Below are 21,938 nucleotides of genomic sequence, written 5' to 3'. Positions count from 1 at the left end.
CCAGAGAGCTATGCTTGTTTCTTGAGGTTTAAGGCTGTGTAAAGAGCGACTCTCCCAGATTATTTGCTCCTTGCTGGGACGCTCTCTCTCTCTCTCTCTCTCTCTCTCTCTTTTTTTTTTTTTTTTGACTCAGTTGGGAGTGGAGTTGAGGGTAGTTGAAATCTAGCCTCTGTGAGTATTCGTTTGATTTACCCCTGGGACCACACAAAGAGTTTATGCAGCCCTCAATGTGTTCTCCAGTTTCGCTAAAGATACTGAGTTTGGCTGAGCTTTACATATGTAAAATCGCGGTGCTCTTTGTTTTGCTTGGTGAGTGAAGGGAGAGGCCTCTGTTCCCCCTCCCCCCAATGTCTTGGACTCCTCAGGTCTTTGTCTTTCTTACCCTCCTCCGTTCCCGCGCTGGCGAGATTCTGTGGCTCTGCCTCCTCTCCCGCCGCTGCCGCTCGGCTTGTCTCGGTTGGTTTTCCACGCGGTGGGTTCCCTGTAAGTCCTCTGTGTTTCCTCCACAAGATCCGGAAGCGATTCCTCTGCAGTTTTTTTCTTGAGTTTTTTCCTGATGCTACAGTAATTCCGCTTTTATGAAAGTTTATTTTCCCAAACTAAGGCACACGTCCTCACTATCCGCCATCTTAGCTCCGCCCCCCATGATTTTTTTTTTAAATTGGATTAATTTTCCATGCAATTTCCATTTTACCACCAAGTTTTTTTTTTCATTTCAATTATCTTTATATACAGAAGATCAATTCAGTAAATACTAAGTAAAGATTTCATCAGTTTGCAACCACACAGAAGCACAAAGTGTAAAAATACTGTTTCAGTACTAGTTATAGCATTACTTCACATTGGACAATACATTAAGGACAGATTCCACATGAGACGTCGTAAGTACACAGTGACTCCAGTTGTTGATTTAACAATTTGACACTCTTGTTTATGTCATCAGTAATCTCCCTAGGCTCTAGAAAGCACAATTTTTATGAAAGGGTAGCTCAGTGATTAAACCTCCTGGTGATTCATGGTGACCCTGATGAGTGTCCCTACTTTGTCTTATGCCAGGATGAATATGAATGTGGTGTGGAAATAGATGAGACCTGCATGACAAGGGCAGTTGGGGCAAGTGTGATGGAAAAGCTATTGGAGAACCCATTTCCTTACTTTCTTGGTAGTGACTTCTAAGTCCCCACATTCCTGAGCACTGACTGAAACATTGACATCATCCAACATTTATTTTTTATTGTAAAAAAATTTTTGGACCTCCTTTTTTATTACACATTTATTTAATGAATATAAATTTCCAAAGTAGAGCTTATGGATTACAATGGCTTCCCCCTTTATTACTGTTTCAATTTCTGTGTCAGTTATGGGTCTGTTTAGGTTTTCTATGTCTTCCTGGCTCAATTTAGGTAGGATGTATGTGTCCAAGAATCTGTCCATTTCTAATAGATTTGCCTGTATGCTGGCATACAAGTCCTTGTAGTAATTTCTGATGATTCTTTTTATTTCTGTGGTGTATGTTGTTACGTTTCCCTTTTCATCTCTGATCCTATTGATTTGGGTCTTTTCTCTTCTTTTTTTAGTTAGTTGGGCCAATGGGGTGTCAATTTTGTTTATTTTTTCAAAAAACCAGCTCCTCATTTGGCTGATTTCTTGTAATGTTTTTTTTGGATTCAATCCTGTTGATTTCTTCTTTGATTTTAATTATTTCTCTTCTCCTACTGGGTTTGGGTTTGGTTTGCTGCAGATTTTCCAGATCCTTGAGATGACTTGAAAGCTCATCTATTTGGTGCTTTTCCAATTTCTTGATGTAGGCACATATTGATATAAACTTTCCTCTTAACACTGCTTTTGTTGTATCCCACAGGTTTTGGTATGTTGTGCTTTTATCCTCATTTACTTCCAGAGAATTTTTGATTTCTCTTTTAATTTCTTCTATGACCCATTGTTCATTCAGGAGCATATTGTTCAATCTCCATGTGTTTGCACGTGCTCTAGGGATTCCCGAGTTGCTAATTTCCAATTTCATTCCTTTGTGGTCTGAGAAGCTGCATGGTATGATTCTAATTCTTTTGAATTTGCTGAGACTTGCTTTATGGCCTAGTATGTGGTCAATCCTAGAGAGGGTTCCATGTACTGCTGAGAAGAATGTAAAGTCCTTAGATGTAGGATGAAATGTTCTGTAGATATCTGTTAGATCCATTTGGGCTATAGTGTCATTTAAATCTACTGTCTCCTTGTTGATCTTCTGTCCTGTTGATCTGTCTATCTCTGAGAGTGGAGTATTGAAGTCCCCCAGTACTATTGTATTGGGGTCTAAGTCTCCCTTTAAGTCCCTTAACAAGTCTTTTAAATAAACTGGTGCCCTGTAATTAGGTGCATATACATTGATAATCGTTATATCTTCCTGTTGAATGGATCCCTTAATCATTAAATAGTGCCCCTCTTTGTCTCTCCTAACAATTGTTGTGGTAAAGTTTATGTTGTCCGATATTAAGATGGCTATGCCCGCTCTTTTTTCATTTCTGTTGGCATGGTATATCTTTTTCCAGTCTTTCACTTTCAGTCTGTATGCATCATTGTTGGAAAGATGAGTTTCTTGTAAGCAGCAAAAGGATGGGTTTTGTTCCTTAACCCAATCAGCCAATCGGTGTCTTTTAACTGGACAGTTCAGGCCATTAACATTCAATGTGACTATTGAGAAGGAGTAACTTTGCCCTGTCATTTGCCAAAGATATTTTCTAATATATGCTTTGAGATTCCTGTTTTCTTTTGCTGTGAGGTTTCCTTCCTTTACCTTCTTTCATATTGGTGACCGTGTTTCTGTGTTTCTGTATGTAATACATCTTTAAGCATCTTTTGCGGGGCTGGACGTGTGGTGACAAATTCTTTCAATTTCTGTTTGCTGTGAAAGGTCTTTATTTCACCTTCATTCACAAATGAGAGCTTTGCAGGATATAATATTCAGGGCTGGCAGCTTTTCTCTCTTAATACCTGGGCTATATCTCGCCATTCCCTCCTAGCTTGTAGGGTTTCTGATGAGAAGTCAGCTGTGAGTCTAATTGAAGATCCTCTGAGAGCAATCTGATGTTTCTCTCTTGCACATTTTAGGATCTTTTCTTTATGTTTCACTGTGGTGAGTTTGATTACGATGTGTCGTGGTGAGGATCTCTTTTGGTCATGTTTACTAGGGGTTCTATGAGCTTCCTGTACTAGGATGTCTCTGTCCTTCTCCAAACCTGGGAAATTTTCTGCTAGTATCTCACTAAAAAGGCCTTCTAATCCTTTCTCCCTCTCCATGCCTTCAGGAACTCCTAGAACCCAAATGTTGGGTTTTTTAATAGTATCCTGTAGATTCCTGACAGTATTTTTTGGATTTCTGATTTCCTCTTCTTTTCTTTGATTTGACTGTTTCCTTTCCTGTTCTCTGTCTTCTAATTCCGATATTCTCTCTTCTGTTTCACCCATTCTGTTTTTAAGGCTCTCTAATGTGTTTGTCATTTGATCTATTGAATTCTTCATTTCATTATGGTTTCTTGTCACTATCACAGTTTCATGTTCTACTAGTAGTTTCATTTCATTTTGATTCTTCTTTAATGTTTCATTTTCGCACCACAGAGTTTCCATCTTGTCCATTAAGGATTTCTGTAGTTCAAGAATTTGTTTTTGAGAACTTCTTAATGTTCTTATCAATTTTTTGAGATCTGCTTCTAGCATTTCCTCTAACTCTTCATCTTCATAATCTTGAATTGGGGTGTCTTGTTCATTTGGGGGCATCATAGTGTCTTCCTTGCTCTTGTTACCTCGGTTTCTACGTTTGTTGTTTGGCATGTTGGAGATACTTTATAGGTTTTTTTTTTTTGCTGTGGTATTTTTTTCTGGTTATACTATGCCTCTAAGTGGGCTGTCTGCTTTGATGGATCCTTAGAGGCTGTGATGGGTGTGGCCAGAGAGCTCTGCTTGATTCTTCATGTTTAAGGCTGTGCAAAAAGTGACTCACCCAGATTGTTCTCCCCCTTGCTCCTTGCTCGATCTCTCTCTCTCTTTTATTTTTTTTTTTACTCAGTTTGGAAGTAATTCTGCACAGCTGAGTAGAATTGAGCGTAGTTTAAATCTGACCTCTGCGAGTATTCGTTTGATCTATCCCTGGGACCACACAAAGAGTTTATGCAGCCCTCAATGTGTTCTCAAGTTTTGCCACAGTCCCAAGGTTACTGAGTTTGTGTACTCAGTGAGTTTGCTCGCCCCCTCTCAGATTTTCACAGTCTCAGATCATTATCTCCACCTGCTTTCACTAGATTCTAACCTCCTGTTATTTCTCCCGACCAGAGTCAAGTTTTTCTGCTCCGCTACTCGAGGTTGCCGCTTTACATATGTAAAATGGCGCCTGCTCTTTGTTTTGCTCGGCTTTGTAAGGTGAGTGGAGAGAGAAGCTAGTGTCCGTGCTGGTTCCCCTGATTTATTTGTTTTTTTTTTCTTTCCTCCAGTCAGCCTGGTGAACTTTGCCCAGTGGGGCCTCAGGCCTCTGCCTTTCCCCGCCAATGTTTCGGGTTTCCTAGGTTTTGTCTTACCTCCCGTTCCCACGCCAGCGAGATTCTGTGGCTCGGCTCCCGCGGCTGGGCTTCCATGTGGTGGGCTCCCTGTAGGTCCTCTGTGTCACATCCACTAGATCCAGAAGCATTTCCTCTGCATTTTTTTTCTTGAGTCTTTTCCTGAGGCTACAGTAACTCCACTTTTATTAAACTATCTTTTTCCAGACTATCGGTGTACTTCCTCACTATCTGCCATCTTGGCTCCGCCCCCCGAACCTCCTTTTGAGAAAGATGAGACCCACTCCACCCCCACCCCCCCACACCCATGGTAGAACTATACGTTGCTTGTTGTGACTTGGCCTCCTGTTTCCAGTGTGTCTTTGAGGTCACTGTGTGTATCTGGTTCTCCAGTTTGCTGTTGTGATAGCCCACCATTAATGAGTGCAAGCACACATTTTTAATACTCAGAGACTACATGGAACCTTGCACATTTACTTATGCCAGTCCATGAAAATATATACTGAGTGGGAACGTGATTATTCTCTTCTATTACTTCCTTCTCTCCTTTCGGAAGCTTTTTTTTTTTTACCCCCTCTGACTCTCTGAACATGAGTTAAGCTGGGTTCTTATTTGTAAAGAATATGGATATTTCTGCTACAGGGTTCTAGGTGCATTAAAAGCAATTGTCCTTGGTGTCTGGCTTAGAGGCTGAAGACCCACCCAGGAAACTTAGGTATCCTCAAAGTTATGGTTCAATCATTAAAGAAATTTACTTGAAGCCTTGTGATGTGCAGACACGTTTCTAAGCACTGAACATAGTCTGATGAACATAGCAGTGATCAGTCCCAGATCTCCTGGTCTTTCTTTTTAACTATTAGTGAGACAGTCACATTGGACAGCAGGTGGAGCTGGTGGCCACCATACAGTACATGTGATGCACTCCTAGCCTCCTGTGCTTCTAGATGCATCCACCCTTATTTTGCTGTGGATTGAGGATCCTTGAACCTACAGAAACAATAAGTGATGTTTCAGTCTGAAAGCGGAGTGTTGAACCTGCCAATGGGGAGAAGCTGGGATATCTCTGGATCCCAATCATCCTATGATTTCAAGTACAGGGCTGGTATTAGGAAGTTGTAACAACAGGAGCACAGAAGACCAAGAACTGTATATAGGGTCATGGGCATGGTAGATATTGTTATGAAGTCTAAAGGATGGAGTAAGCCCTGGGAGAATCCATTCCCACAACTTGTCATTCTGCATTGTTTATATAACTTGTGATGTAGAACAGATGTGGGGAACATCTTGCTCATGAAGACAGCTGGAATCACTATAATGATGCTCAGATGGGGTTCAGGAGGCTCAGTGAGTTCTCAGGGGGTGCCATTATCCCCATATTCCAGATGTTAGTGTCAGTGAAAAGAGGAGACCCTCATGGTGTACACAGATTGGTGGTGTCTGAGCTATGTTTGTAGATTTTCAAGGACTCTGGTCAAGGTAGGCAAGAACACAGGCTACTTATGTTTCCTTATTTATCAGACAAAAATAAAGCACCTACTGAATCCCAGGGCAATGGGTAAGTTGAAACTCCTCCTTTTTTAATTTGTGGAGTTGCCATTCCAGGGGATAGGAACCAGGGACATAGAGTATGTCAAAGTAGTGTTGTTTCACTGATCCATGGCTTCCCATGGTGGAGGTTGTTGCTGGCTGCTTATTGATGGAAGTCCTGTCTCTGGCAGATCTGCCATATTTGTGGTAACCATGAACACAATGGAGAAGAACACAAGAGCAAAGGACTTGGAGATGCCCTGAGAGAAGGGTTTGGAAGGAAGGGCCATGCTTCCGACTGACTGCTGCCCACCTCACTCTGCCCAGTGCCACCTCCCTCATCCAGGCCTCCTGGCGATAGCAGTCCTCAAATGATTTTTATTAACCACAATAATTTTGCAATCTCTGGTTTATAGTGCAATGCTCACTTTCTCTTTTACCAGCAGAAGCAACCAGCGTTCACTGATGCAGAAGCCAAGAGTCAAATGGGTACACTTAAGAGTCTAAGCTAGAGATATGGCTGAGCCATGGGGAGCAGAGCTTTCAAACGGTGAGGTGGGGCCAGGAGCAATAACATAGTCAGATCATTCTTGCAGCTTACTGTTTTCTGGGAAGATTTTCTGGCTACAGAGTGAGACTTTTTTTGTAAGATTTATTTATTTACTTGAGAGGCAGAGTAACAGAGAGAGAGAGAGAGAGAGAGAGAGAGAGAGAGAAAAGAGAGAGAATCTCCCATCTGTTGGCTCACTCCCCAAATGGCCACAATGGCCAAAGCTAGGTAGATATGAGGCAGAAACCAGGAGCTTCTTCTGGGTCTCCCACATGGGTTCAGGGGCTCAAGAACTTGGGCCATCTTACACTGCTTTCCCAGGACATAGCAGAGAGCTGGATCAGAATTGGAGCAGCCAGGACTTGAAGATATTGGGATGCTGACACTGCAGACGGCAGCTTTACCCACTATGCCACAGTGCTGGTCTTGATGAAAACATCTTGAGGCCTCCACAGGATTTAGCATTATAAAGATAACAGTGCCCTTTACGCTGTCCACCTTGGGTAATGAAATTTTATTTTATAATGAGACAGGAGGTCTTTAGAAGGGGAAAAATATGAAAGGTGTTTGGCTCAGGAATTAAGATGCTATTTAGGGTACCCATATTCCATATCTGAGTGTCTGGGTTCCCGTCCCAGCTTTCCTTCTCATTCCAGTTTCCCGCTAATGTGCACCCTGGGAAACAACAGGTGGTGGCTCAAATGGTTGAGTCCCTGTCATCCATATGAGAAATGCAGATTGAATTTCTACTTTCCAGCTTTGGCCTGTCCCAGTGCTGGATATTACCAGCATTTGGAGAGTATAACAGTGCATGGAGCTGCTGGCAGTTCTGAGACCATCTTTCTCTCCATGAGGCATATCACATTTTATGCATGTTTTCCTGCTGCCTAGAGAATCCGGCAGGAGAGAGGAGTAACTGGAATGAGTCTGAGACTCTACTTGGGCACTTTCAGTCTTCTCGTCAACAAGTCAGTTTCTTCTAGTGGCAGAAGACAGTCATCCACTCTGTTGTGACATCCAGTGAGCCATAAAACTATTCTCCTTCTTTTTAAAAAAGAATAATCATGTATTTCTTACAGCATGTGTGTGGGAGGGACAGTTTCAGTGTCTGTAAGCCTTTTCCTGGGCTCCCAGCAACACCAACCTATAGTCCTCCAGCAATTCTCTAAGAGAGAAAAATTGGGGGCTGATGTAGGCAGGAGGAAAAGGGGGAAGAAGAAATGGTGCTTAGAGCAAGTTAGTACCTTAGTACCTTCTCTTTCCCTACTACACAAAGCTCACCCAAGGAGCTCCAAAAAATTCCTGGAAACTCAATATGACCTTTTCCCAACCCCAAGATGATTTATGATTTTCTACCAGCAGTGGTTTCCCCATTAGCTCAATTGAATTACATTGATAACTTATATGCAAACTAGTCAACAATATATAGGATGATTTTCTGAGAAATCTGATTGTTAAAATCACATGGAATGAAACATACTCAAACTTACCCACTCCCACAGCCCCCCATCATATCAGTGAACCACATTTTCTCAGAACTCACCTACATCCACCAGAAAGGGCTTTCCAATCTTTTGAAGAAATTAATATTTTGGATAAGGACATGAAGCCTTATCATGTGTTAGTTTTAAAAGTCCCTAAGTTGATCCAAGAGCATGCTTTTACTTTGTGGTAGTCTAACCTAATGAAGGAAGACAGGAAGCCTCTCCAAATGAGAAGGAAATTGGGTGCAAACTCAGCTGACTTGACCTATGGGCCTGAAACCTGCCCCGAATTATTTCCCACAACTTTCCTCCCTTTGAGTCAGAAAGACACTTTAAATTCAGAAAATTACAGCTCAGCCTTTTTAACAGGTTGCCTGTCTATATTTGCATCGCCTTCAAGATAATCAACACTATAACTAATACAAGAAAGAACCTGCTTGGAAACAGACAATTCTTGAGTTAAAATTGTCTTGGATCCTTGACATTTCAATGTGAACAATCTCTGGACTTCTAATTTTACACAGAATTTGGTTAAACACTGAACTAGAACCAAGATGTGCGTTTAAATCTCTCTTCTTAGAAGTCATAGGTTCCGGTTTTGAAGGGATCTGAATACCCAGGAGAAACCTCTGGTGGACCAAGTGCCTGAAAAAGGAAGAGGCTAACCTGAAAAGGGGACTCCTAGGAAGGTGTACCATGGCTGCTTTCTGAACCCAACCCAGGAAGAACATGGAATGGTTTCGAGTCACATTATGGTGTGTGTGTGTGTATGTGTGTTTGAAAGCATTTTTAGGGAACAATATGTGTGTTATGTATTGTTTTATTCTTTTGAAAGAAGAAAGTAAAGATTGGGGGAAAATCACCCAGGAATGGCCCTGGGAGTCAGTCAGAAAGGTGAGACACTCTGGCTAGCAACGAGGTTAACATTCTGCTCTATAACTTCAATGCACACCCTCCAGACTGCTCCAGATTATAGAATTCAGTTGTTTACTCTTTGTTAGGATTTATTTATTTATATGAGAGGCAGAGTTACAGACAGAGGAAAGACAGACAGAAAGATCTTCCACGAGCTGCTTCACTCCCCAAATAACCACAATTGCCAGACCTGGGCCAATCCAAAGCCAGGAGCTAGGAACTTCTTCCAGGTCTCCCATGTGAGTATAGAGGCCCAAGAACTAGGGCCATCTTCCACTGCTTTCCGAGGCCATTAGCAGATTTCTGGATCAGACAAGGAGCAATCCAGACATGAACCAGTGTTGATATGAGGTGCCAGTGCTGCAGGCCAAAGCATCTTAGCAACAGCATGGGCCCAAACTGGTTGATTTTCTTTTTATAAAAAATTTATTTATTTATTTGAAATAGTTACACAGAGAGGGGAGAGGGAGGGAGAGAGAGAGAGAGAGAGAGGTCTTCCATCTGATGGTTCACTCCCTAATTGGCCACAATGGCTGGAGCTGCACCAATCCGAAGCCAGGAGCCAGGAGCTTCTTCTAGGTCTCCCATGCAGAGTGTAGGGGCCCAAGGACTTGGGCCATCCTCCACTGCTTTCCCAGGCCATAGCAAAGTTGGATATGAAGTGGAGCAGCCAGGTCTTGAACTGGTGCCCATATGGGATGCCGTTGATTCAGGCCAGGGCATTAACCCACTGTGCCACAGTGTTGGCCCAAAACTGGTTTATTTTCTACTCGGTTTAAGTCTCTGAACCACCAGGGTCTTGAATTGATCTCAGAAAAAGGCACTCAACTGAACTGCTCTCCAAGGCAGCCTCTCTCATATCCCCATTACTCTTTTTTTAATTTATTATTTATATAAAGGGAACAGATTTCATAAATACAGATTTTTAAATAAGATTTATTTTATTTATTTGAAAGACAGAGCTACATAGAGAGGTAGAGACAGAGAGAGAGATGTCTTCCATCTGCTGGTTCACTCCACAAATGGCTGATCTGAAGCCTTTAGGAGCTGGGAACTTCTTCCATGCTTCCCATGTGGGTGCAGGGACATGAGGACTTGGGCTATACTCTTCTGCTTTCCCAGGCACATCAGCCAGGAGCTGGATCAGAAGTGGAGCAGCCAGGACTCAAACTGGCACCCATATGGGAGTCTGGCACTGCAGGTCGGGCTTTAACTCACTGTGCCACAACGCTGGCCCTAAACATACAGTTTTAAGAACATAATGATACTTCCCATACTACCTTCCCTCTCTCCCTCTCTTGCCCCTACCCACTTTCCTTTCTTACTTTTCCTATAATTTTTGCAACAAAACACTTTCAATTTGCTTTATAATTTATTCCTCCACTAAATAAAGAATTCAACAAGTAGAAAAACCATTCTTCCTAATGTGTATAGACAAGGACTATCCTTATGCATTGTGAGTTGACCTTTGTAAGGTCTTGTTTCATACTCCTGCATGTGGAGACCCAGTTTTCACAACACCATTTGTTGAAAAGACTGTCCTTTATCTAGGGAGTGATTTTAGCTCATTTGTCAAATGTTAGTTGGTTGTAGATGCATGGATTAACTTTTGGAGTCTCTAAACTGTTCCATTGCTCCACATATATGTTTATGTATCAGTACCAGCCTGCTTTGGTTATAACTGTTCTGTAATAGGTCTTGAATTCTGGTCTTGAGCACCTCCAACTTTATTTTTATTGTTCAAGATTGAGTAAGTATTTGGCATCTTCTGTGGTTCCATATTAATTTTAGGGTAATTTTTCTGGATCTCAGAAAAAATGTCCTTGGTATTTTGATTGGGATCACATTGAATCTGTAAATTGCTTTGACTACTATGAACATTTTAACATTAATTCTTTCAATCCTTGAACATGGGATAGTTTTTTCATTTTTTGTGTCTTCTTCTATTTCTTTCCTTAATGTTTTGTAATTTTCATTGTAGAGATCTTTCACATATTTGGTTAATTTATTCCAAGATATTTCAGTTATTTTGTAGCTATTGTAAATGGGACTGACCTTTAAGTTCTTTCTCAGCCATGGCATTGTTTGAGTATACTAATGCTATTGATTTTTTTGTGTTGATTTTATATCCTGCAAAATTGCCAAACTCTCTTATTAGTTCCAATAATCTCTTAGTGAAGTCACTAGGCTCCTCCATGTATAGGATCATGTCATCTGTTAAAACAGATAATCTAACTTCTTTTCCAATTTGTATCATTTTTTTTTCAACAGGAAGAAATTTTTATTCAAGTATTTTTTTTCATTTATTAAGCTTTTATTTAATGAATATCAATTTCCAAAGTAAAGCTTATGGGTTACAATGGCTTCCCCCCTCCCATAACTTCCCTCCCACCCGCAACCCTCCCCTTCTCCGCTCCCTCTCCCCTTCCATTCACATCAAGATTCATTTTCAATTCTCTTTATATACAGAAGATCAGTTTAGTATATATTAAGTAAAGATTTCAAAAGTTTGCCCCCATATAGCAACACAAAGTGAAAAAACACTGTTGGAGTACTAGTTATAGCATTAAATAACAGTGTACAGCACATTAAAGACAGAGATCCTACATAATATTTTTTTAAAAAAATAATCAATTTTCTATGCCATTTCCAATTTAACACCTGTTTTTTTTTTTCATTTCCAGTTATCTTTATATACAGAAGATCAATTCAGTATATAATTAGTAAAGAGCTCATCAATTTGTACCCACACAGAAACACAAAGTGTAAAAATACTGTTTCAGTACTAGTTATAGCATCACTGCACATTAGACAACACATTAAGGACAGATCCCACATGGCATGTAAGTACACAGTGACTTCTGTTGTTGACTTAACAATTTGACACTCCTGTTTATGGCGTCAGTAATCTCCCTAGGCTCTAGTCATGAGTTGCCAGGGCTATGGAAGCCTTTAGAGTTCGCTGACTTTGATCTTATTCCGATAGGGTCATAGTCAAAGTGGAAGTTCTCTCCTCCCTTCAGAAAAACGTACCTCCTTCTTTGATGGCCCTGTTCTTTCCACTGGGATCTCACTTGCAGAGATCTTTCATTTATGTCTTCTTCTTTTTTTTTTCTTTTCCATGGTAGGCTTTCCATGCCTACAATACTCTCATGGGCTCTTCAGCCAGATCCGAACGCCTTAAGGGCTGATTCTGAGGCCAGAGTGTTGTTTAGGACATCTGCCATTTTATGAGTCTGCTGTGTCTCCCGTTGTTGTTGTTGTTGTTGTTGTTGTTCTAGTACTAGTGGTTGAACTCTGTAATTAACACAGAATTATTCTTAGGAGTTTAAATTTTAACTGAAAAGTGATCCCTGTTAAATATAAAAGTGGAGAAAGAGAGGGAGGAGATGTACAATTTGGGGCATGCTCAATCGGACTTGCCCCAAATGGTGGAGTTAGAAATGTGCCAGGGGATTCCAATACAATCCCATCAAGGTGGCATGTACCAATGCCATCTCACTAGTCCAAGTGATCAATTTCAGTTCACAATTGATGGCTCTGATAGGTCTAAGAGTCAAAGGGATCACACAAACAAGACAAGTGTCTGCTAATACTAACTGATAAAACCAATTTGTATCATTTGATTTATTTTTGTTTTCTAATGGCCGTGACTAAAACTTCCAAACTATACTGAATAAAAGTAGTGAGAGTGGGCATCCTTGTCTGGTTCCAGATCTCAACAGAAATGCTTCCAGCTTTTTCCCATTCAATATCATGCTGGCTGTGGGGTTATCATATATTGCCTTGATTGTGTTGAGGATTATTTCTTCTATACTCAATTTGCTTAAGGTTTTCATCATGAAAGGATGTTTTATTTTATCAGATATTTTCTCTGTATCTCTCAAGATAGTCATATGGTTTTTATTTTTCAATTTATTAATGTGATATAGCATATTTATTGATTTGTGTATGTTGAACCATCTGTACATCCCAGGGATAAATACCATTTGGTATGAGTGGATGAACTTTTTTATGTGTTGTTGGATTTTGTTGAGGAAGTTTTTAAGATTTACTTTTATTTACTTTAAAGTCAGAGAGAGAGAGAGAGAGAGAGAGAGAGAGAGAGAATATCTTCAACATGCTAGTTGGCTCCCCAAAATGGCCAGGCTGAAGCCAGGAACCTAAAGCTTCCTCCAGGTCTCCCATGTGGATGCAGGACCCAAGCACTTGGGCCATCCTCCATTGCTTTCCCAGGCACATTATTAGGGAACTGTGTTGGAAATGGAGCAACTGGGTCTAGAATTGGCAGCCATATGGATTGCCAATGTTGCAGGCAGAGGCTTAATCTGCAATGCCACAATGCTGGCACCTTTGTTGAAGATTTTTACAGCTATCCTCACCAGGAATATTGGTCTATAGTTCTCTTTCTTCGTTGTATCGTTTTCTCATTTTGGAATTAAGATGTTAGTGACCTCATAGAAGGAGTTTGAGATGATTCCCTCCCTTTCAATTGTATTAAATAGTATGAGAGTTGGGATTATTTCTTTAAAAGTTTGGTTGGGGAGCAGCTCTAAGGCATAGCAGGTAAAGCCACCATCTGCAATGCCAGCATCCTGTGTGGGCACCAGTTGAGTCCCAGCTCCTCCATTTCTTCTTTTTAAGATTTATTTAGGGACCAGTGCCATGGTGCACTAGGTTAATCCTCTGCCTGCGCCACTGGCATCCCCTATGGGCGCCGGTTCTAGTCCCAGTTGCTCCTCTTCCAGTCCAGCTCTCTGCTGTGGCCTGGGAAAGCAGTGGAGGACGGCCCAAATTCTTGGGCCCCTGCACCTGCATGGGAGACAGGGAGGAATCATCTGGCTCCTGGCTTCGGATTGGTGCAGCTCTGGCCATTGCAGCCACTTGGGGAGTGAATCAATGGAAGGAAGACCTTTCTCTCTGCCTCTCTCTGTTTCTCTCTCTCTCTCTCTCTCTCTCTCTCTCTCGCTCTCGCTCTCTCACTGTCTAACTCTGCCTGTCAAATAAATAAATAAATAAATTTATAGAAAGAGAGATAAATAAAATTACACACAGAGAGAATGAGAGGCAGATAGAGAGAGAGAGAGGTCTTCCATCTACTGATTCACTCCCCAATTGGCCGCGATGGCCAGAGTTGCACTGATCTGAAGCCAGGAGCCAGAGATTCTTCTGGGTCTCCCAAGTGAGTGCAGTGGCCCAAGGACTTGGGTCATCTTCTACTGTTTTCCCAGGCCATAGCAGAGAGATGGATCGGGAGTGGAACAGCTGGGACTCGAGCCGGTTCCCATATGGGACGTGGGCACTGTAGGCCGTGGCTTTACCTGCTATACCACAGTGCCAGCCCCACTCCTCCACTTCTAATCCAACTCCCAGCTAATGTGCCTGGGAAAGCAGTGGAAGATGGTCCTTGGGTCCCTGTACCCACATAGAAGGCCCATAAAATGCTCCTGGCTCCTGGCTTCAGACAGGCCCAGCCCTGGCCATTGCAGCCATTTTGGGGGAGTGAAACAGGAGATGGAAGTTCTCTCCCTTTCTCTGGTTCTCCCTCTCTGTTTCTCTGACTCTGCACCTTTCAACTAAATAAATAAAATCTTTAAAAATAAAAGTAAAAATGTTTGGTGGAATTCATCAGTGAAGCCATCTGGTCTTTGGGTTTTATTTGTTGAGCAAATCTTTATTAGTGATTCAATCCCTGTTTGGTTATTGGTTTATTTAGGTTTTCTATGTCCTTATGCCTCAGTTTTGGTAACTTGTATGTACCCAGAAATCTATCCATTTCTTTTATATTTTTCAATTTGCTGGCATATAGCTTTTTGTAGTAATTCCTGATGATTCTTTTTATTTCTGTAGAATCTGTTGTAACATCTCCTTTTTCATCTCTGATTTTATTAATTTGGGTCTTTTCCTGTTTTTGGTTAGTTGGGCCAATAGCATATTAAATTTATTTATTTTTTCCCTCAAAGCAGCTGTTCATTTCACTAATCTTTTTATGTTTTTTTCTCTAATTTCAACTTTGATTATTTCTTCTCTAAATTTTTTTTTATTTCCTCCCTCTAATTTTGGGTTTGGTTTCTTGTTTTTCTAGATCCTTGAAATGCATTATTAGATCACTAGTTTGACTCCTTTCTAATTGCTTGTTTTTCCTTCTTTTTTTTTAAGATTTATTTATTTACTTGAAGGTCAGAATTTCACAGAGAGAAGGAGAGGCAAAGAGAGAGAGAGAGAGGTCTTCCATTCTCTGGTTCACTCCCCAGATGACCACAATAGCCAAAGCTGTGCGGATCCGAAGCCAGGAGCCAGGACTTTCCTCTGGGTCTCCCACGTGGGAGCAGGGACCCAAGGACTTGGACCATCTTCCACTGCTTTCCCAGGCCACAGTAGAGAGCTGGATAGGAAATGGAGAAGCCGGGTCTCAAACTGGTGCCCATATGGGATGCCAGTGCTTCAGGCCAGGGCGTTAACCCACTACACCACAGCACTGACCCCTCTGATTTCTTGATATGGGCACTGACCATTGAAACTTTCCTAACACCGCTTTTGCTGAGTCCATATGTTTTGATTTGTTGCATTGTCATTTGCATTTGTTTCTGGGAATCTGTTTGATTTCTTCTGTTACCACTGTTCATTCAGGATTGTGTGTTCAGTATTCATGGGTTTGCACATTTTCTAGAGTTCTTTTAAAAATTATATTTAAGGGGCTGGGGCTATGGCGCAGTGGGTTAATGCCCTGGCCTGAAGCGCTAGCATTCCCTATGGGTGATGGTTCGAGACCCGGCTGATCCACTTCAGATCCAGCTCTCTGCTATGGCCTGGGAAAGCAGTGGAAGATGGCCCAAGTCCTTGGGTCCCTGCACCGACGTGGGAGACCTGGAGGAAGCTCCTGGCTCCTGGCTTCTGATCAGCACAGCACTGGCCATTGCAGCCAATTGGGGAGTGAACCATTGGATGGAAGACCTCTCTCTCTCTCTCTGCCTCTCCTCTCTCTGTGTAACCCTGACTTTCAAATAAATCTTTAAAAATATATTTAAGGTATCCAAATTTCATGTATTCAGATTTATAAACATAGTGATTAGAGATTTTTAAGTTGTTATTTTTCAGTTTCATTGCATTGTGTTCAGAAATGATACATTGTGTGATATCACCTGCCAAAAATCTCAAGATTTGGTTGGTGCTCATCCTTTTTTGTACCCAAAGCTTTAAGAATGATACTTGCTCTTGCTGACTGACCCCAAATCCTGTCTTCTTCATAACCTTGTTCTTCCAGAAAAATATCTGCTGCTTTTCTTTCTGGAAGATTTCTCTGGGTCTTTGTCTATAAGAATCAAATCACCTGGGCAACTTCTACTAGACCTGCTCCTGGACAGTCTGCTTGATCTATGCGTGTGCCCAGTGGACATTGTTCCTTGGGTGTAGCTGTTCAACCTAAGCGATGAGGTGGTGGGGCAGTTGTACTCAGAGAAAGAGCTGTAGCAGCTGCAGTGAACATCCAAAGTGAATGAGCAGTCCCATGCTGCCCTACAAGAAACACCTCTCCAATACAGACAGGTAGTACCTGGCCATTGGCTAAATCAGCTTTCCTAGTGGCCTCATGCATGCCCAGCTGCCACTGGGGTGGTGGGATGCCTGGCTGGTGTGGAGAGGGGGGCAATCCAGGAAGCCAGGACCAGAAAGTCATCTTTTTCACAGTGGCATCTGTATGTACATCCACATACCAGCTCAAAGAGACGTGGCTTGTCCCAGGTGTGTGCAAAGGCCCTCCAAGGGCTTGCAAATACACTGAGAAGCAACTGGACTTGATTCTAAGAAGGCACTGGCAACCTGGAGGGAGAGCTTGCTGATTCTGGGGAGATGCTTTGGTGAACTGTGGGCTATAGTAGGGACCATTATGGTAAGATGTGTGTTTAGGTGAGGTGCTCATGGAAGGATCCAAAAGGATTAAAGGAATGGCAATGAGTGCGCTTGGATATTCACAGTAGCAAAGTCTCTGGATTACAGATTTCTAAAGCTGTTTATTAAGTGTCAAGAAATAGGTTTGTGGTTGCTGTCATACAAAGTTGGTAGGGTCAAAGGAATGCTGGAGAGGCAATTTAATTGTATGTTAAATTGGGAAAAATCTCATTGGGGAGAGACATTATATTTAGCACAGGTACAAGGGGTAGCAAAGCACTGGGGAACATTACTCAAGCTTCATCTACTATGTGCTATATCCTATCATCTCCAAAGGAATGGAAACTTTTTATATGTGCTGCTCTATATTAACATCTGTTTTAAAAGATCTCTGTTGAATTCCAATTACACAGTTTGGTGCTTACTTCCTTTTAATTTTCTCCCTTCAGTTTGGTTAAAGAAAGGCCTTTTCCTTTAGAAATTAATTGCCTTAATTAATAAGTAGATTAATAGTGATTGCTGGTGAGCTGGTCACTAGCATTCTCCCCAGAGAGAGTAAATCAGAGTAAGTTCTTACATCTTTCCCTAAATTGCTCCCAGCCATATTCACCAACCAAACAACTGTGCAAGAAGGTGAATAAATGAAATAAAATTTATATTCTCAGTATACCTTGAAAGAAGCCACTTGGTTGTGAGCAGCAGAGACTTCTTCATTGCAGGACATTAGCAGAGATTTCAATCTTCTTTTTTTTTCCAGCTACTAAAATAAAATTGCAAATAGCTGATAAATCTCACCAGAGAACATTAGGTGTATGGGAAACTCCTGAAGCTCCTAATCAGTATCATAGAAACAGATTATATCAAGATACTTTGGAGGAGAATCATTGAGCATGAATGAGAATTTTTTTTTAAAAATATTTTATTTATTTATTTGAGAAGCAGAGTTACAGAGAGAGGGAGGGACAGAGAGAAAGATCTTCCATCTACTGGTTCAGTCCAATGGCCAGAGCTGGACCCACCCAAAGCCAGGAGCCAGGAGCTTCTTCCAGGTTCCCATGTGGGTACAGGGGTTCAAGGACTTGGGCCATCTTCCACTGCTTTCCCAGGCCATAAACAGAGAGCTGGATTGGAAGATGAGCAGCCAGGACACGAACCGGCACTCATATGGAATGCTGGTACTGCAGAGGGAGGCTCAGCCTATTATGCCACAGCCCTAAGAATGGGAGCTTGTATGGTCTTACACCTGCACACACTGACATGCAGGCAGTTATTCAGCCCCAGCTAGACACATGTAGAAATTTAATAAATTTTCATATCTATAATTTATCATACTGGTCATGGACATTTTTGCAAGGTAAATAAACTATCACTGAATTTGAAAAATCAATGCTCACAGATATAAACACAACTGTGAGGCTGGTCTTTCTCTTAAAATGGAAATAAATATGTCCATAAAACATGGTGATTTAGAAGCTGACTTTATTTCAAATGTCCTTTGGCAGCAGGTAGCCACAACTTCTTGGACTTTCTGCTTCAGGCAAATGAACATATGGACTCCTATGGGAAGGAAGTGAGAAAGTTGTGTTAGATGCATGTGGCATGCAGGGAAATAATAATATACACTGTAGGAGGAGGTGAAAGATGAAAACCTCCTTAAGATCTTCAAGCCCTTAGAGTAAAAAGTTTCACTTTTCTATTTATGTCAAAGTCCAACTCTGCTTTCTGAATTTAACTGAGGAGTATGGATGTCCAAAGAGTTGGTCAATAATAAAACTTCCTCATGGATGCTCCCTGAAAATAAGTGAAAATTTAACAGGAAGGCCTTGTTCTGAGCTAATAAACAATCTGGTTAAACAGCAAATGAGAATCTTCAGGTTGATCTTAGAAAAGACTATGTGTCTTCAGAAAATCTATCAAAGAATTCAGGAGAAAAATTGTATGTTTCAAAGTATTGCCATATTAAATGATTCATAAATGTGGTGCTGTAGACAGTTTTTAAAACCTCCAACAGACAATTTACCTCCTCAAATCTGCATCCCTCTTTTGTCTCCACTGACCCATCCCCAATCCACCAGCTCCATCCTTCCTTGAGACAAGGTGGTACAAAAGGGACCTATAAGTATTAAATGCAATATTTACAAGCTCTCATGAGGGAAAACATCATAGCAAGGTATCTTTGAGGCTAATCCAATGGTACATCTATGTTTTCCCCTGAAGAAAGTTCAGCACTGTTGTGATTGTTCCATGGAGGAAATGTATTAACACCACAAACTGAGTCAACTGTCTTTGTAACAACCTCAATATTGACACTTGTACAGTAGCCATGATCCTTAGGCATGCCCTATTCTTGTAAATATGCCAATTTTCAATCTGATCCTTATGTCCCACACTAAACTATGACGACATAGTTGAGCCTTGGATGAAAGTACTACATGAAAGAGAAATACTGGAAAGGGGGTGGCTTGGCTACCATTTCATGGTATCTATTAAGCAATCAAAAACAGTAAGTCATTGATCATTTTTTTTTGTTTTTTTTTGGTTTTTTTTTTGACAGGCAGAGTGGACAGTGAGAGAGAGAGAGAGAGAGAGAGAGAGAGAAAGGTCTTCCTTTGCTGTTGGTTCACCCTCCAATGGCCGCTGCGGCCGACGTGATCATGTTTTCAAAAGCATGGGTGAGCTTCCAAATAATTGCTTTAGGCCTCACATCTTTGATATAGCCACAGATGCTATTTATTTTACCCTTATATTTAATTATATGCACTGGTGTTAGGCATGTTGTTGCAGGTGAGCATCCTTCACTTGTAAGTGGATGATCTTTTGTAATTTTTTAAAGATTTATGTATTTGGAAGTCAGAGAGAGAGAGAGAGAGAGAGAGAGAGAGAGAGAGAGAAACAGACACAGAGGAAGAGATCTGCTGGTTCACTCCCTCAATAGCCACAACAGTCAAGTATGGGCCAGGCAGAAACCAGGGTCCAGGAATTCCATCTCAGTCTCCCAGATGTGTGGCAAGGGCCAAGTACTTGGGCCATCTTCTGCAGCTTTCCAGGCACATTAGCAAGAAACTGGATCAGAATTGGAGTAACAAGTACTTGAACTGACAATTGTGGCACTTGCTGGTGTTGCAGAAGTACCTTAGCCTGCTATGCCACAATGATAGTCTTGAAGTGGGTCACTTTGAACATTTTATTTCTGTTTAGCCTGTCACTGAATAATGCCAGAAGATTAGTTTCTACTGAGTAACTACAATGAGAGCTGAGACCCATATACATCAAATCCAAATGCCAACATGACCCAACCGAATTTCAAAATAAGATTCCTTCCAGAAATATTAGACATCGGCCAGTGCCGTGGCTTAACAGGCTAATCCTCCGCCTTGCGGCACCGGCACACTGGGTTCTAGTCCCAGTTGGGGCACCGGATTCTATCCCGGTTGCCCCTCTTCCAGGCCAGCTCTCTGCTATGGCCTGGGACAGCAGTGGAGGATGGCCCAAGTCCTTGGGCCCTGTACCTGCATGGGAGACCAGGAGAAGCACCTGGCTCCTGGCTTTGGATCAGCACGATGCGCTGGCCACAGCGGCCATTGGAGGGTGAACCAACGGCAAAAAGGAAGACCTTTCTCTCTGTCTCTCTCTCTCACTATCCACACTGCCTGTCAAAAAAAAAAAAAAGAAAGAAAAGAAATATTAGACATCAGCAGAATCTAATTCCAAAGACTACATTCCACAAATAGGTCAGGTGCTGATGTTATAATGGCAAATAAAGCAGATACGGTTCTTCTCCTCATGAAGTTTACAATCTGGTATGAAAGAGCAATCTCTCCAAAGAGTATTGCACAACATAGTAAACACTCATGTGAAGTGAACAGATTCAAACACTCCCAATCCAGCACCTCTAATCTCACAGACTACAAGGGACAGAAGTAGTCATAAGCATAGAATGCCATGTGATCTGGTTAACCATTTATTTATAGAGCTTCCAATTAAAATTTTAAAACACAAATGACACACATATACCTAAGAATGCATATTATTTAGCTGCTACCTCAATGTAAGAAAAAATGATCATGGCATAATATCAAGAATGAGGCTTTGAGACTCATCCTGTTCTTGGACAGTTTGTAACCCTATGTGCTTCTCCGTAGTGTGGATTATCCTTACTGTTACTCTTTCTCATTTTGTTTTTCCAGATGAGAAATCAGAGGCATTAGAAAGAGATCCACAAGACAAAAGAATGATTTTGAAACCACTATTAGATTTGGATTGGCTTTTCTCCTATATTCTTTAATCACATTCCCATGGGCAAATCAGAAAGCCCTTCTTTCTTTTTTTTTTAAGATTTTTATTTATTTTACTTGAAAGTCAGTTACATAGAAGAGAGGCAGAGAGAGAGAGAGAAAGAGAGAGGTCTTCCATCCGCTGGTTCGCCCACCAATTGGCCTCAGTGACTGGAACTGTGCCAATCCAAAGCCAGGATCCAGGAGCTTCTTCCAGGTTTCCCACATGGGTGCAGGTGCCCAAGGACTTGGGCCATCCTCCACTGCTATCCCAGGCCATTTCAGAGAGCTGGATGGGAAGTGGAGCAGCTTGGACTCAAACTGGCACCCATATGGGATGCCGGTGCTTCAGACCAGGGTATTAACCCTCTGTGTCACAGCGGTGGCCCCAAGACAACCCTTCTAACTTCAGTTTTCTCTTTGTAAACTGTTATAATATTGTCTTCAGAATTAATCTAAGGCGTTGAATGAGGTGGTGTGAGGCAATTAGTCCCTTAACTTGGCTCCTAGGAGATTTTCAGGAATGTTTGTGCTCTAGTTCCCCTGTTTGTCTTTCCAAACTTTGTGAATTATTTCTTTTTTTTTTTATTTTTGACAGGCAGAGTGGACAGTGAGAGAGAGACAGAGAGAAAGGTCTTCCTTTTGCCGTTGGTTCACCCTCCAATGGCCGCCGCGGTAGCGCGCTGCGGCCGGCACACCGCGCTGATCTGATGGCAGGAGCCAGGTGCCTATCCTGGTCTCCCATGGGGTGCAGAGC

The sequence above is a fragment of the Lepus europaeus genome, chromosome 20 (genome assembly GCF_033115175.1).
Source record: "Lepus europaeus isolate LE1 chromosome 20, mLepTim1.pri, whole genome shotgun sequence".
NCBI lineage: Eukaryota > Metazoa > Chordata > Mammalia > Lagomorpha > Leporidae > Lepus > Lepus europaeus.
This window is presented reverse-complemented; position numbering follows the sequence as displayed.